The sequence below is a fragment of the Papaver somniferum genome, unplaced genomic scaffold, assembly GCF_003573695.1.
Source record: "Papaver somniferum cultivar HN1 unplaced genomic scaffold, ASM357369v1 unplaced-scaffold_29, whole genome shotgun sequence".
NCBI classification, from domain to species: Eukaryota; Viridiplantae; Streptophyta; class Magnoliopsida; order Ranunculales; family Papaveraceae; genus Papaver; species Papaver somniferum.
In genome coordinates this window covers 2,710,303-2,728,180 of record NW_020639929.1, presented here as the reverse complement: position 1 = coordinate 2,728,180, position 17,878 = coordinate 2,710,303, and positions in this window count along the sequence as shown.

Here is a 17,878-nt window from a genome sequence, read left to right as displayed (position 1 = left end):
ATATTTTTAATGAAAAGAAAATATTTAACGAATATTTTTCTTTTCTCGTTCCTTGAGGGAAACTTTTCTTCCCCTATTTTTTCCCTCTCGTTTTTCACCCAGAGCCATTAAACTATTTCGTATCTGATGTGAATCAATCAGAACTGTATTTTGTTTTTATTTTCAATACCACTTCTCTTATATATTAATTGAATTTCCACCGATGATTAATAGATTAAATTTTATCAGTTAATACTTTGGATGTTCTCCCTTTTATAGTTATTTTGTTGTTAACAATGATGCGGAGAAGGAGATAATATCATCACCAATGTTGATCTTACTCTATTGGTGTTAGGGAAAACCGATAGTGTTTACTTTTTACATTCCGAACTACATCTTTTAAATTTTTTATTTTTATGTGCTTGAGGTATAACGACAGAAATGGGCATAGCTGAAGGTACTGGATTAATGGATATATTGGACTTGTAGGTGAAGGTATGGACTGCTGGAAGGAGAATGACCTGATTAATGGATGTACATGATGGAGTTTCCCAGCGGCAGAATGAGTTTTTTCTTTATCGAATGAAAAATATTTATTATTCCCTTTAGGTAAATTAAGATTACAGCTAGACAAAAGAGAAGGTCAAAACGCTAATGGGTTGGAGAAAGATTTTTTTGTTCCTTGTATATAGGAAAAATAGTTGGAATATAGATTAAAGGATGTCTTCCCACAATGCACATAGGAAGCTGAACACATGACCATTGGAGAATCTCTCAGGAGCCAAGCCTGTAATCTTGCTATGTCAGACAAACTTTTTTAGGATAAGGAATCATGCATAAACGACATTAGGAGGATAAATTCTTAAAGTCACTAGTCTGGAGATCCATCCCAGCAGATTTTGTATTAAGCTGCTGACTCAGCTAACTATCATTGTACGAAATATGTAATGAAAGGAGGTTTTTCTAATTTAATTTCTGCAGGGGATGTAACCCAAATTATAATATTCACCGGGAGAGGTAATGCAAATTACCCCCATTCCTTTTGTTCGAAAACTATAATCATTGAAAATTCAAAGAATATAAACAACTGCTAGATATTCAATCGATGTATATAAATGTATACAATCAACAAAAATATTATATATGTATCAAAAATCCAATTTTTTTATCATATGAAATAACTATGTTCCCAAGATTTAGGTTTTATATAAATTACCAAGAATATCAATATATTTTATGAGGAATATCAAGGGTTAAACAATAAAAAATAAACATAAATTAATCTTGATTTTCAAAAAGAAAAAGAAAGATAAACCCTCGGACTACTTGAATAGATGAACAAAGATGTTCAACGAAGTAAATCGATAAAATATACAAATGTTCAGTTAATGATATCTCTATTTTACATTGTACATGCATCCCTTCTTAGTTGTGATTTCTTTATGCACATCACTGAAAATTTAGTTTGACATTTTTCGATTTAACAATGTAATTTAATATTGAAATTCCATATTCCGGCTCTTAGATTAGTCCTAGGAAATACCATATCTTATAGCTACAATTAAATACAAAAACAAGATATAAATAAAAAATTTCATTACCAGCAAATAAATCTTCCTAGTTCTTTGATTTTTCAATATTATATTCCAAAATATATTTGATATTATTTTAATTATTCAGTTTTAGAAAGATTTGGATATTAAAAGTTTAAATAAAACATTGTTAACTTAACGATCCGTAAGTTTTCCAATTTTATATTCTTTTATGTTTAATGGTTTTCCATACCCACTTGATATCTTCTATAGCCTTGATGACATTTCTTGGTATTTTCCATAACCGCTTCAAAATACATATCAAGGGATTCTTTCCGGCGTAACGTGATAATGGTGGTTTGTGCTTATTACTCACTTTTGGGACCTTTCCATCTGAATGAAGAAGACAGTAAAGAACAACACAGATTCTCCAAATTAGTATGGTAGAGTGTTCATTCAGAGGTCATCTCTGAAGTATCATATCAATTTCTTTTTTAAATTCAAGTATTTAATACGTTTGATGTATTAAAATTCACTTATTATTGTGATACAAGGAATAAAAATTTCTAACTGTTGGAGATAGCTTTTTCGAAATAGGTACTAAATTTACTCTCCGGATAGATCCCATAAATAAAAGGACCAAATAATAAATCCATATAGAAATTTTTGCACCTTCGGTTGATGATGCTCTTATAAAAAGTAAAATCCAAGTGAGAAGGTGGACCCTACTTATATTATTTTCACTCGGATCCGCCACGGATGCCAGCTATAATGACTGGAGGAAAGCTTACTCGCTTAGCGATAACTTTCTAGAATTCGGAGGATTGAGTGTGGTGCTCAAAAGAGCAAAATCGGTCATTTAGATCTGCATCTTTCACTTTGACATACACCCCTGGATACGCAATCTATGTTATAGTAGATAATCACCTCCCCATTTACAAATTGCAACTGCGAATCATTATCGGTGACATAAAAGTTACTGAAATACGGTAAGAATGATAAACACACCAAGAACTAATATTGTGTTGTGCTAAAACCCTGCGGAAGCGATTTTCACAGCTACCCAATTGTATCCTAAATATTGCAAAGAACACAAACTAGAAAATAAAAAAGAGACGAGAATTTAACGAGGTTGAATCCCGGGAAAAAATAAGAGCTTTATATATTATGGTTTAGGTGGACAAAATTCGAAGACAAATACAAAACATGTAGAAAATATTTACCGAAAGAAATAAAAGAGAAAAACATAATGAGAAGAAAAGAAAGTTGAAATTAAAATTAAACGTCAATCTTCGTATCTATATTAAACCTACTGGACTTTGGCTTTGGCTTAGCGTGAGCTTAATTCACCTAGTTAACTTCCATAAAACGATCTTCCCCATCTTTTCAAACCCTTCCCTTTGTCCTACCAACATCCGATTTCAATTTTTCTTTTTTAACTTCGGAGCTGGCAAATTCCTCTATTTCCTCTGTATACTTTTCAAGTTCATCACCAGTTAATCCATATTGTTCTACCAGAAACTTTTTTATTTCGAAATCTAAGCGCCCTAGACGATCCATATCTGTTGGAGTTGGAACTTGTTTTCCCGATGAGTTTGAATCCATGAAACTATATGAAAATTCTGCTTTCTCTCTAGCAAGTTCAAGTACCACTGCAGGAAATCTCGAATTTGCCATGTCCACTTTAAAATTTTATGAATGCCTTGATGGAGTCTTTTTTTTTTTTTTTTGCGCAGAGCGTAGATGATTCTTCTTTAGCCATTGGATGGGTTCCCTTTATATAGGCAATGGAAGGTGGGAATATGGAAATTTGTATGTCGGTTTAACTTATGAGTTCCGGTTAAAATAAGCATCAAATCCGATTAAAGCGTTGAGTGCTGCGTTAATTTGGAACCTACCAATTTTTGCATCTTGCTGAGCTTGCCCAATTTTTGTGCCTAAGCTGCCCAACGTATCGTGAAGGTGTCTAATGGACAACGTTCTATTTGGGCTCTTATTTTACAATTGCTTGAACCTAGTAATAACTTGGATAAGAAAGATGAAAGAAGGTGGTTGGGAACCAAAGATGGCACAATTTCTGTAAAGTCTGCTTATAATTATTTATGTAATAAGAAACACTTAAACTGGAAAGTTGAATGGGCAGGAATATGGAAACTTAATGTTATGCCTAGAGTTAAAACTTTTATGTGGAAAGCTCTAGGTGATTGTTTACCAGTTAGGGAAAGTTTAGGTTTCTACACTCCAATGGATGTCACTTGTACCTTATGTAACAGTAATGCTAGAGAAAATGTCAAGCATCTTTTTACATAATTTGTTTTCTCTGAAGCTATCTAGAGAGGCCTAGATTTTTCTCAAGTCTTCTATGATGCTGCTAATTTAAGTTTCAAAGACTGGTGTATCTCTTGGATAAAAGATGGTAGTAATCGTGATTATATTGCTTATGTTCTCTGGTATATTTGGAAGTACAGGTGCAGAGTCGTTTTTGTTAATGCCAATATTAATCCAATTGTTCTGGTAGAGTTCATCAGAAAATATTTGCCAAACTACATTAAAAACAAGAAGTATTCTGAAACAATAAGAAATGCTGCCAGTGCTTGTGATAAACCTCACCCTAAATGTGCCTTTGCCGAATTTGATTCGGAGCAGGATGTTTCTTATATTTTCTTTGATGCTGCTTATCAAAGCAATACAAAAAAAATTTCTTATGGTATTGTTAAAACTGATAATTCAGGTCACATTCTCGACTTTTCAGGAGGCACAAGATGGTGCTCAAGCTCAGAAGAAGCAGAGTCCAGAGCCTGCGGAGAAGCTATCAAATGGATGCAAGGATTCAAAGATGAAATAATAATTTTCCTTAATGATAACAAGAATTTTATAAAAAGTATGGAAATGAAGAACAATTTTGCGGTTGATTGGAGGTCCAAAGCAGTTCTGCAGCAAGCCTTAAATTATAACCAGTTTCTTGCTAGTTCTTCTTTCGTTTTTATTAAGCGGAAATGTAATTTCTTTGCAGATAAATTAGCGAAAATACTTAATAGACATAAGAATATGTATATTAATTCTAGGTACTGGGATAAGGCTAGAAAGGATGCGTGGATCCTTAAGTTATGTAAGTTAAACAATGTACCCACTGTTTCTTAGTCTTATAAAATGTTTCTTTTATCAAAAAAGAAAAAAAAAAGATATTCATCTGCAACATCCAATACATTTCGGTACAAATGTGTGGATAGACGGATTGGATATGAATAAATTTATTAAATTTCTTTTATAGTCAATGGCAGAAAAGAAAACCGTTTTCTAGGCATCATGCTTTTTCTTGGGGACCATTATTTTAATATTAGTAGGACATTTAGAAGTAGCCACCCCTTATCCACATATTTTAGTTAATGTCCAAAATGTCCTTATATTATTTTAATTATTAATTTTTTTTTTTAAATTTAAATTTATTTTTTTCTTTGTAGGGAAGAAAACAGCTGAATATAAATTTGGAGGAAAAACAAATAAAAATACAGATATAGACAAATACTATAAACAAACTTACAAGAAGTTTGTTGGAAGCCTGGAAACAAGTTGGGCTCTAACACCTTTTGAATGACAACACCTACCCTATGAAAAAAGAAACTTTGTGGATATTATATGCCCCCTTTGCCATAGTCATGAAGAAACGATCATGCATCTTTTTATAGAACGCCCTATTGCTGCTCATATTTGGTTCGGCATGTCTCTGCAACATCTGATCTCCTTTGATTTGGAATGGATTAATGAATTGTTTCTGGTTTGGCATAATATTGAACTCCCTGAGTCTCCTTATAGAGTCTCATGGCCTTCGATTGGAGCTATAGTAATGTGGTGTATATGGAAGTTGAGATGTGATGTTCTCTCCAGGCACACTTCAATTGATTTACCTCGAGTAATTATTAATACTAATAGAATGATTAACTCCTATATATTACTCCTTATCGTAGTATTTATGTTCATCTGAGTGATTATAAACTCCCATCTTTTGAGGTGGGTCATTTCATGTTTGTTGATGGCTTTTACAAGGATTTTAACATGGGTTTGGGTGTTATCTGGTGTGACTGTGCAGGGAATGTAAAAAGTTCGAGGGTTAACTTTGGATTGATTTCAGATACAGTAGGTGCTGAAGCTGCTGCTCTACTTTTGACATTCTCTTGGGCTGACGAGATGAATCTCTCTAATGCTGTCTTTGTTAGTGACTGTCTCCGTTTGGTGCATTTTTTTAATGGAGTCAGCTGTAATATAGAGTGGCGGAACGGGGATCTTTTAGAAAAATGTCAAAGCTTTATTTCTACGTTTTTATCTTATAAACTTGTGTATGTTAAGCGTCTGAACAATAGGTTAGCGGATCGCCTTGCTCGTCGAGCTAGGACTGATAGCCTTAATGGTCGTTGGTCTCCTTTTCCTCCATTTTTAAACTTGTTGTTGAGGAATGAGAACCTATCGGATGTCTGTATTTCCTTTTTTTGTTTATGGAATGGTGTGTGTTTTTCAGCAAAAAAAAAATGAAAAAAGAAACTAACACCCTTAGGTGTACCTTCATTCCTAGTAGAATAGTTGTGGATACGCTTCAAGAGATTGAATGCATCTTCACTAAGATCCCCCAAAGTGGAGAAGGAAAGCACACCAAAACCATATCCGTGACTCATATACTGGTCAAAATATTTGGTACACTTACGAACAATAACCTAATCCACAACAAGGCCTGGGCGAAAAGAACGAACCCCACCTCCGGTGAAGGGAGAAACAACTGTGACATCTACACATGTGTCCCTGCCACTATTCCAATTGTAGATCAAGATGTCTGCAGGCCTTAAGTCACCACCATTGATAGAAATAAGATCCAACTAAATTTCTTTTCTAGCCGGGACACCGACACGGAAACATATATCTGCAACAGTGTCACGTACAAAACTTAGTTTACAAAAATTAATTTTTCTTTTATTTTTAATTTTTTTAATTTGTAAAACTTAATTATTTTTTTTTAATTCTTTTTTTTTGGTTTTTTCTTTAATACGTTTGGTTTCCCGATTCTAGCAATAGGCAGATTCACAAATATTTTTCTCACATACCCATTATCTTTAATTCGTTATTTATTAAAAGTTTTTGTAGTAATCATGAAAATAAGGTGAATATGGAAGTTACAGTAGTAAGTTTGGTTAGTATAAATTTTAAAAATCCGTAGTTTGGTAACTGAATTTTCTGAAACAAATTAAAAACCAGAAGAACACTTCAGCTAAAATGAAAACTCTTGACGTAGCCGAACTTTTCTATGAAACACCATATACAAAGTTCGGATATTCGTAAAAAAAATTCCTTAGCCGAACTCTTCTTTATTAACCCATATATTGAGTTCGGTTAGTTCGCAAAAAAGAAAAAAATCGTTGGTTGAACTCTTCTCTGCAAACCCATATGCCGTGTTTGGTGAGCTCGCTTTTTTTTTCTGCTGTACGAAGTTTTCTATTCATGTAGTTCGGCTTCTTTTATTAGTTCTCTCATTGTCGAACCTCATGCTCGACTAAAATTATATTTTTTTTCTCCTGGCCGAAACAATTAAAAAAGGAAAAATAATAAAAAAAAACATCTAAAGAATTTTCTTTAAGAAACAAAAGAACTAATTTTAATTAAAGGGTAATTTAGCCATCTCAGCCTTTTAGGACTCCCCATATAATCATAGGGTAGATATTCTTATCATATAATGGTCCCCACCAAAAAGACTGGTGCTAAAAAAATCATTATTTCTTTATGATGATCTAGCATAGTTGAACATGGCCCGAATAGTTTGGTTTTAGGCCCATCCGCATCCAACACATAACGAATTTCAAGCTTGAAATCTCATTCCAACATCCAATGAATTTATGTACAAACGTGTGGATAGACGGATTTATCCGACTGGATATAAATTTAGTAAATTTCTTTTATAATCAATGGCAAAAAAGAAAGACAATGGCTTAAATTCCCATATCGCAGAAGAGTGTGATAGCGCTTACATAACAAACTTGAAACTGCAACACCATAACATAAGTCATGTTATAACCAATCGCTCAATCTAGCACAATCAATCAAGATATGAAAATGGAAATGAAATCAATCAAATCAAGCACACACACAACACAAGGATTTATAGTGGTTCGATCAAGATAATCTACATCCACTTGCGAAGATGGCGAAATGATTCCACTATGATGATCAAACAAGTTTACAAGGTTTCCCCCAAATCCCCTCTCAAGAACATAGCCTCCTTTGAGCCTCACATCTCTCTCAAGAACTACACAAGTTTTTCTCTCTATTATAAACCCTAGACCCATTTTATATTTGACCTAGGTTCACAAAAGAGACTAGTGGACTGTTGGGCCAAGTCCAAGGAGTAAGTCCAACTGAATACTACACATGTATTTAAGGCATCCACAACAAATCTCCACCTTGACTTGAATACTATCACCATTCATAATTTTCCCTCATCGTCTTCTCTTAGCCCTTACAAGGGCTGTCAACACTTGTTGACTCCAACCAAGTCCAGGCAATGCTTGAACTTGATACTTGGAACCGGATTTGTCAACATGTTTGCAGGGTTGTCTGTTGTAGGAACCTTAAGCATAGCTATCTTCCCTTCTTCAACAACATCCTTTTCAAGAGACTCAATTTCTTCAATAATAGAAGTTCCCCATTTTGCTGATTCTTTACCACTGATTGCTTCTCCATAGGTTCTTAGCTCATCCCTATCTATTCTCTCGCCCACTGCAGGTGCATACGCAACCAAACCAGCATGTCCATATCTCTGAGGTGGTTTGATTTCCCTCCTCACTATGTCTCTAGCAGATTGTACCGATGATCTTGTGCTTCATATTCCTGGGCCGTCTCTTGCACAATTTCCTGATTATCCTCACCAGAAACAATAGTCTCATTGTTTCCTTGAACATGTATCTCAAGTTCCAGCTTGTCACCTAGCTCCACCTTATCACCAACACTCTCCCCAACTATTCTCTTTAGTTCTTTATTCTTTGGCCTCAACATCGATTTCTCATCAAATGTCACATCTCTACTAATAAGAAACTTGTTTGATCTTTCTTCAGGACACCATAACCTGTAGCCTTTCACACCCTTTGCATATCCAAGAAATATACACTTCTTTGCTCTAGGATCTAGCTTCCCCTCATTCACATGAGCATAGGCTGGACATCCAAAAACCTTCAGGTCTTCATAATTAACATGTGAACCTGTCCAAACTTCATTTGGAGTCTTATATTTAATAACAATCGATGAAGATCTGTTCACTAAATAAGCTGATGTGTTTGTGGCTTCGACCCAAAACTGCCTTGGTAACCCAACATTGGAGAGCATGCACCGTGACTTCTCAATTATGGTTCTGTTAATCCTTTTTGCAACACCTTTTTGTTGTGGTGTTTTTCTGACTGTGAGGTGTCTCACAATTCCTTGGTCCTTGCAGAACTCATTGAACTCACCCCCACAAAATTCCAAACCATTTTCTGTCCTCAACCACTTGATTTGTCTTCCGGTTTGTTTCTCAACCATAGTCTTCCGTTGCTTGAACTTGACAAAAGTTTCATATTTGTGTTTGAGTATGAATACCCATACCTTGAGAAATCATTAATGAATGTCAACATATATCTACCACCACCATGTGACTCCACCCGAGAAGGACCCCAAAGATCAGAATGAATGTAATCCAAAATACCCTTGGTGTTATGAATAGCTGTACTGAACTTGACTCTACACTGCATCCCAAAGACACAATGTTCACATAAATCAAGCTTACCAGTTTTATGACCACAAATCAATCCTTGCTTGCTAAAAACATCCAACCCCCTCTCACTCATATGCCCTAACCGCATATGCCACAACTTGGTAGTATCATCTTCTGAAATTAAAGAACATACAACCGCATCACCTATTACAGTAGTACCTTGCAGTGTATAAAGACCATTAACTCTTGTACCTTTCATGATTCTAAGACTTCCTCTTGAGATACGAATAACTCTACCTGCACCTTGATACTTGCAACCGTTTGAATCAAGTGTACCCAAAGAAATCAAATTTCCTCTCAAATCCAGAACATGCCTAACCTTGGTTAAAGTCCTCAAAATACCATCATGCATCTTAATTTGAACTGTACCTATACCCACCACTTTACAAGTGACATTGTTTCCCATACGAAATCTTCCACCTTCTCGAGCTTGATAAGTAGAAAACCATTCTCTATGAGGACACATATGAAAAGTAGAACTGTATCCACCCATTATCCGAGCTTTCGGTATAAACCGTGAGAACCGTTCCATCATCACTTTTCACTTCAACGTTTGCCGCGGTGCCTTGATTTGTATTCTTCTCTAGATTCTTCCTTTTTGGAAAATCCTTCTTGAAATGCCATTGTTCCTTATAATGAAAGCAATAGAATTTACCGGATTTAGATTTAGACCTTGACTTTGATCTACTCCTATCAAATCCACCCTTTTGGTTTCCACTTCCTCTTACAAACAACCCATCTCCCGAATTATCTTTACCATCAATACCCGTCTTCTTTAACTCCTTAGAGTTCAAAGCCGCCTTAACATCTTCCATGGAAATTGTATTCTTCCCATACATTACGGTATCAACAAAGTTATAATAAGATGGTGTTAAGTAACAAAGCAAACCTAATGCTTGGTCTTCATCTTCAATTTTGACATCAATATTTGCCAAATCCAAGAGAATTTTATTATAATCATCAATATGATCTATAATAGACATTACTTCATGCATTCACAGTTGATAAATCCGACCTTGTTTGTTGGATAAAACCATTGGTATTTGGTACCGTCCGAGTTATTCTCTTATCAATGAGTCTCACATATTTCTATCTTGTTGATTTACTGATTGTATAGTGAAAAATATAAATCTCTTGAATATCTTTATTGAATGAGCTCGCTTTCTAAGTTGGTGATCCCAGAATTATATTGGAGTTTAGTCCATACAGATTGCTGAACAAATTATTGGGTGGTTCTTTTAGACCCCCGCATTTTAAATTGGTATCAGAGAAGGCAAACATAAACCTGATAAGTTTGTGTTTGTTTGATCCTAAAAGTTGTCCTGATGAGAAATCACTTTGGGAAACTTTTTCTGTGCATTTGTGACGCACACCAGAAATCTTTAAAGGTTGTTTAGAGCTTATTTTGTACAAGAATTATGGTCTCTCAAGATAATCTCGAGTCGAATAAGACAAAAATCTTAGCTGATGGAAAACAATCTAAAGGAAAAGGAAAAGGCTCCTCTAAAAAAGTTCGTTGCAGGAAATGTGTGAACAAAAGTTCAAGGATATGGAACCTCACTAGATTGTTACTCAGTCTATTCGAGGAATACTATCATGATGGATCTATCGACAAAGATCTATTTACATCTTTTGAAGATAATTTAAATTTTTCAAGTGACTTTATTCGATTAATAAGGAAAAAGGTTGTCCTGGTGTTAGTTATGATTCTGTCAAGTCATGTATTGAGGATGTGCAGTCTGGTCATGTTAGCAACTTATATTGTAAAATTGATAAAAAAAGTTTCTGCTAAGTTTGTTGCAAGTCACAAATATCGGAAAGTCCCACCCGTTAATCTTAAGAATGAAGAGTCAAAAAAATCAATTAACCTTGAATATCATCATTACTATGGTTATACCTCTGGCACATTTCACACATATCAACCTGAGATGGTTCATAAGAAGCTTGCTTCCCATCTAGGCTCTTGGAACAAGAAGTGGCTTCACCCAATCTGTATATAACTTGAGGTTGGGAAAGTAACAGTTTGATTAGTTTTTGTGATTTTGTTGGGTTAGTTTGTTTTTTTTATAAAAATATGTGGAACAGTTTATGAGAAAATCTTCATAGCAGAATGTTCTGAAGTTTCATGCCAGGTTATTTTTTGCTTACCTGGATCTAAATAATGTATGGAGAACTCTGTTCTTCTACTCCATTTATCATTGTGAATGAGAAAATCAATCTTTTTCTTGCTCTATGAATATATTCATTGAGCTAAGAACAGTTGTATTTTCATGTTGATACGTATCTAAAACACCTTGATATTTATCTATTATTTATGCTTTCTTTGCGAGTTTTCACGTAAATTATGTATCTTATGTGCTTTTGAGCTATTCAGGTAATTTGGAGTCATATGGAGCGAAATAAGAGAAAATTATGTTTTAATGCACCACGGAGAGTGTTTCCGGAATCAAATCTGGAAAGGATTCAAACTCTAATAAGTGAGAAAACAAGATTATAACCAATGGATGACTGTCGGTGGCCCATATACAGAATTTTGACGCCTATATTAAATCCACTTTTTATATTCATAGCCTGAATCTGGGTCGAGCGTAGTTAGTAAGTTTGCGAATGATTCGCGAATTTTTCCGTATCACGAATTTTACCGTCTTATTCGCGTACGTTTGCAACTCCGAACCCAAGTCGCGTATTATGTGGCATTCCCGGATTATTCGCGAATCGTTCACGAATTTTACGTATCCCGAATGATACGTCCGCTTAATTCGCCGTAAATTCTTTATCTTTTACTTTTCAAAGACTCCATTTTTTGGGCTTTACTTCCTCCCGAGCATACACGACCGAATATTAGACATGTTGTAATTTTTATGAAACAAAAACGACTGAACAAATTTGAAGCTGAAGGTGAGAGAGATCTCAAACTCACTAACCAAGCATCTAAACCACCATACGACGTCCTCTTGGATAACCAATGTTGTATATATTATTAATATCATCATATTGAGTTTATTTTTTCCTTAAATAACTCACACATGCATAAAAATTGGTCTATGACCTTATAAATACAAATTATTTGTTATATATAGATACCGAATTTTCAGAGCCGAATTCACATTTACAAATCGAATTATACACGTACGTATGTCGTTCCGAATTAATGACGAATCACGTCCCGTTGACCGAATTTTGGACCGAATTTGAATTTTACAAAACCGTATAATACTCGTACGTTTGTCGTTCCGTACGTTTGCCGAATCCCGAATTGCTAACTAGGGGGTCGAGTAATTTCTCCACCAAGTTCATTGTTAGGAAAGAAAAGGTCGTGACTGAGACATCCGCCGTCTAGCCATGGGTTCCGGTGAGATTCTAGTTGAGAAGGGTACGGCAAGGCTCTGGAAGTAACTGGTTAGGACGATTGAACAGAGGCAAGAAGAAATGGGTTTTGATGATTTCAAATTTGAGTTGGTACTATTATCGATTTAGAGAAGAAAACAGGGTAAATCTGTATAGAACTGAGATGGATAAGAAGAAGAACTGAGATGCCATGTATTAATAGAGGAAAATCGATGTTCAACCAAGGAAATGAAGAAGAATATGGGTTCAACTCGGATTCGATTTTGGAGTGAATTTGTGGTTGTCAGTGGTCTGCTTACAAAGGATGAATTTAGGGTTTGATTCAATTATGTAATTCAAACGGAGAAGTCTAGGTTGTTTCTCAGAAAATGGGTTTGATGGTGGTTGATTTGAGAAGTTCTCGGCAGGTTCAACCAATCAGAGAGTGAACGGATCTGGTAACTGGTGGTATGTGTTGTTGAGTAGAATATTAGGAATGTGGTGCAGTTGAGCTTGAGCTGGTGGTTGAGATGAAATTTAGTGGATTGTTTGCTATTCTAGTAGGTGGTCACAATTGAAGCTTCATGGGCACTATATAAGCAAAAGATGGTGGTTGTAATTGAAGATGGTAGCTCTACAGTGATTGCAAGGGATTTACAAGTATAGTGCCAGGAACTGGTGGTGTTTGTGTATGCAGGTATATGGAAATGGGATTGTGCAGGCATGAAGTGAAGCTGGTGTTGCTGTTAGGTTGAGAAGAAGATTATGAAGTTTCTACTATTAATGGTCAAGGAGGAAGCTAGGAAGCAGCAAGGTGTTGGTGGAGATTGTAGGGAATTACAGGAGCAGCAAGGTGTTGGTGGTGGCTGTGCGCAAGAGGTGTTGCTTCCAGTTAACTGTTGTGTGATTGAATGGGTGTGTATGATGAAATGGAGCAGTGGTAACGAAATGGTTTGAGTTTTTGAATGTGCAGCCGTGAATGAGCATATGGGTTCGATTTCAGTGAATGGAGAAAGAATAGTTGGTGTTGTGCTGCCTGCCATGGGCTAGGTGATTATGAAGAGGCAGATGCCGTGAATCAGATGTGGGTTTAGGAATTCAAGTCCTGCTGCTGTATGTTAAAGCTGTTGTGTGTGTGTGGTGGTTATGGATGTGCTCAGTCCTGGTAATGCAAGGAGTATGTGCTGCTAAGGGGATAATATGTGGATGGGAGAAGTTTTGTTGGTGCGGTTGCAATCGTTTGAGTTGAGTCGCAGAGATGGAGCTGGTAAGAATTGAAGCTGCAGCTGGTTGTTTTGCTTGAATGGGTTAGAATAGATTACAGCCATAAATTCTTAAGGTCGATCGAAAGAATGAAAATGAATGAGTAGATGTATGTTAGGAATTTTGCAGAGGAGATAATCCTGAAACAGGCCTGGAAATTGGAATCGGTTGAAATACAGAAAAACTCTGTTGGAAACGGATTCAGACAAGTTATCCGAGTTAGACAGCTTACTAGGTAACTGACTCAGCTCCCTATTTCGTTATCTGGACCGTTCAAGATGACGACGACTCATGATGACCGTTAGTCAACTCCGGTTTCCAGCGGCCAGCGATGACTTTGCCGGTAGGATTCCGGCCAGTGGCACCAGTTTTCCGGCGAACGCTTTTGGACAGATTTTTCAACGGGTTATTTTCTCACACACGTGGGCTTGGCGGACTAGTGGATGTCCTTGGACTTTTGAAGATTGTGAAAGCCTAACCTAATTTTTGAAGAGTATCCTTTTGGAATTTGAGGACTATAAAGAAAAGAGAAACTCTAGTGTATGATTAAGATCATGTCTTCTACTTTTATTCTAGATCTTAGAAACATGATAGGTTTTCTCTTCCTTCTTGTTATGAACTCCATTGATATATCTACTTTATTTTCTTTTTGTTAAGGAATAAGTTGGATTTCCAAATATGGTTTGTGTTCAATAAATTAGTTTTGTCTCCATACTTTATCGTTTATGATTCATCGTAGATATTGTTATATGATTTGAATGTTTGTTATATTATTATCGATTGAGTTTGTATTCATCTTTATTGTTAGATTAGAGTTTATTATACGCAAAAGTGATAAATTTCTGATTGCAAGTAGCATAATTGTGAATATTGCTTTTAGTGATACATCATAGTAGTCACATATGGATCATAACCTTTGTTAAATCGTATTAGTGCTTTTACACGTTTGATAATTTTGATTGGCCTGATTTCATAGAACTTAATGCATCTGGGGAATCAAACTTGATTAGAGCGGTTTTCACGTTAGGTTGTTCTTTTAGATAGAACTCATACTCGCATCTTTTAATGTGTTTGTTGATGACAAGAGGAAATTAGCGGGATATTCTTGCGATCAAGGTATCCTAGGGATTTTGATTAAGTTGAGATTAAATATCAATTTTAATTATTGTTTCGAATACATGTTTTTGAATGAAAACTAATCCTTGACTAATATCTTCACATCGTTGATTTGATTATATTCGCTTTTATTTTAGTTTTAATTATATAAAAATCAGAAAATCCCCCCCGGTTCTTTATAAGAAGTCGAAACATTTCCTAGTCCTCTCTATGGGAACGATCCTCTCTTTCCCTTGCTTCATTATATATTTGAGTATTGAGAAAGTGTATTTATTTTTGAAGTGTCACGACAGCGATCACATATCTTTACAATGTGTGACAATCATGGTCTAGAGTTTACTTTGTTATTTCAACTATCGCTTATGTTAAGTTGAGCACTCTTCTTATGTCTAAGAACCTTTCTTCATACATTCTTATGAGTAAGTTTGTTCCAAGTGATCAAGATTTCCTAGATTTATCCTGTTTTGAGAAATATAATCTTGGTAACATCTTTGGTGGTCTTGGTGAAAGTTTTGACACTCTTAATAGGGTATTTTATGCTAACATCCATTATATTGATCTTTGAAAATTTTTCTTCGTGACTATGATTAATAGAAAAAAGATTCAAGTTGATAGAAAGTTCATTTAAAAGATTACCAATATTCCCAAGGGTAAGTTTTTCTTTCCTAGACCAAAAGACGAAAAGCCTTCTTGTGAAACCATTTTTTATGGACCTTGTCGTAAGAATTTTGATTGGATAGAAGGAAATTTTCCTACCCGAGATCTTAGTATCACTTTAAGGATCTTTAGAAAACTTGGCATTTCTAATATTTGTCCCTCCATGGTTGAAAATTCCCGTTGGAGTCGTGAGTTTGCAGAGCTGGCCTTTCTCCTTGAAATGGGTGCTCAAGGTCTTGATATTTGTGGATTAATTATTCTTCAAATGGTCTCAATGACGTCATCCAACAAGAAGATAGGCTTTCCATGCTTAATTGGGCAAATATGTCGTGAATACTTCATAGTGTTGGAATTTTAAGTTAAAATTATTATTTGAGTGAAAATTAGTTTTCAAGATTTAAACTCCAAGAGATGTGTTTTGGTTAAGCCTTTTCACCATTAGACACCTAGTCATGAATATGTGTTATATAAAGTCACCATTGACCATGATGAGTCACTTATTGGTGAAAAGATACCTTATAGAGTCACCATTGACTCTGTATAAACTTATCTCTTAGTTTTGTTTTCTATGGATTTTTTATTAGTTTTTAAGAAGTAGAAAACAAATTTTGATGTCAACAGTCAGAGTCATTTAAGAGCACAGTAATCTCCAACCTTCGCGAGCCTAATAGTATTGTAGTGCTACTTCATCGTTGGAACCCTTTAACTCCACAACAATTCCTTATTATTTGAATCTAATATTAATGTATAAGTACTTTTTCCTTTGGGGTAATTTGCGTTACCTTTCCTCGTGAAGATTATAATTTGAGTTACCTACCCTGCAAAAGTTAAATTAGAAAAACCTCCTTACATTACATATTCCGTAAATTCCAGGTTAGGTGACTAAACAAAAATTTACGCGTGACAACTTTTTTTCTTTTTCTAGTGAACTACCAAAAATACCCTCACCATCTTAGCATTTGCTCGAACTGGTTCCTACCACCACCGGAGCAAAACTACCTTCAAGGCTTCACCATCACTAAAATATGCTCCACCATTACAAAACCAGAGACACCATCTCCTTCGTCACCACATACATCAAAATTGGTAACAAATGAAAATAAAATAAAATAGACACATCTAGATTTCCCCAACATCTTAATTCTCCTATGAAATACAAAACTCTCAAAATCAAGATCTTTCAATTTCGTCTCTTCTTCCGTTGTTTTGGTTCTTCCCACCCATTATAATAGAAATCCTTAAAGTATAAAGAGAAAAAGAAATTTGGGTTCGTCTCAGATTTGAGTTTTGAGCTAAAAACTCAAATCCTGGTGATTTCGAATGAATGACCATTGACGGAATTAGGAATTATTGAGGCTTCTACTACTATTAAATTGAATGGCCATTTCATGGAAGCTGATACTATATTATAGTGGATACAAACATGAAAAGTATGTCGATTTTGAGTTGGTGGGTGTTGATAGAATTTTGAATTTGTGGTTGAGGCTTTTTAACGAATAGTTGTCGAGCAATTCACAATTAAAGATTCTGTACACTAACTAACTAGTTTATAGCTCACCAATTTCATGCAAACCGGAATATGAAGACAACCCATTCCTCTAAATCCTATCAAAATTCAGAAATAACATGCATAATAATGAGTCACCATGAATGGCAGAAACAAAAACTTCGATGGGTAACATTTTTTTTTATAAACCGACTTTATAAATAAAATTGAAGGAACTCCTAACATGGGGCTTTGCAAATTTAAGATAGCAAGATAGATTGGGATGGCTGTATATCACAGGTACCGGTATTTCATTGTTACTTAGAACTCCGAATGATAAGAAGAGATAGTGATTTTTCTCCTAAGATATTAAGCATTAAATCGCTGATTTTGGTTGTACAATTCCTTTCCATGGTGCGGATTCGCTTATATAATCTGTTGCAAATGTTTGAAGTTGGATCCGAGGGAGAAATTGAGATGGTTCTGTTGCGGTGAGTTTAATATTTTTAGAGAATCAATATATATTTCATGTAGAAGATGCGGGTAATATCGGCAACAAAGTGCCACGTGTTGTTTTTTTGTCCACTTGTATTAAGCTGCTGACTAAGCTAACTATCATTGGACGGAATATGTAATGAAAGGAGGTTTTGCTAATTTAATTTCTGTAGGGGATGTAACCCAAATTATAATATTCACCGGGAGAGATAATGCAAATTACCCCTTTTCCTTTTGTTC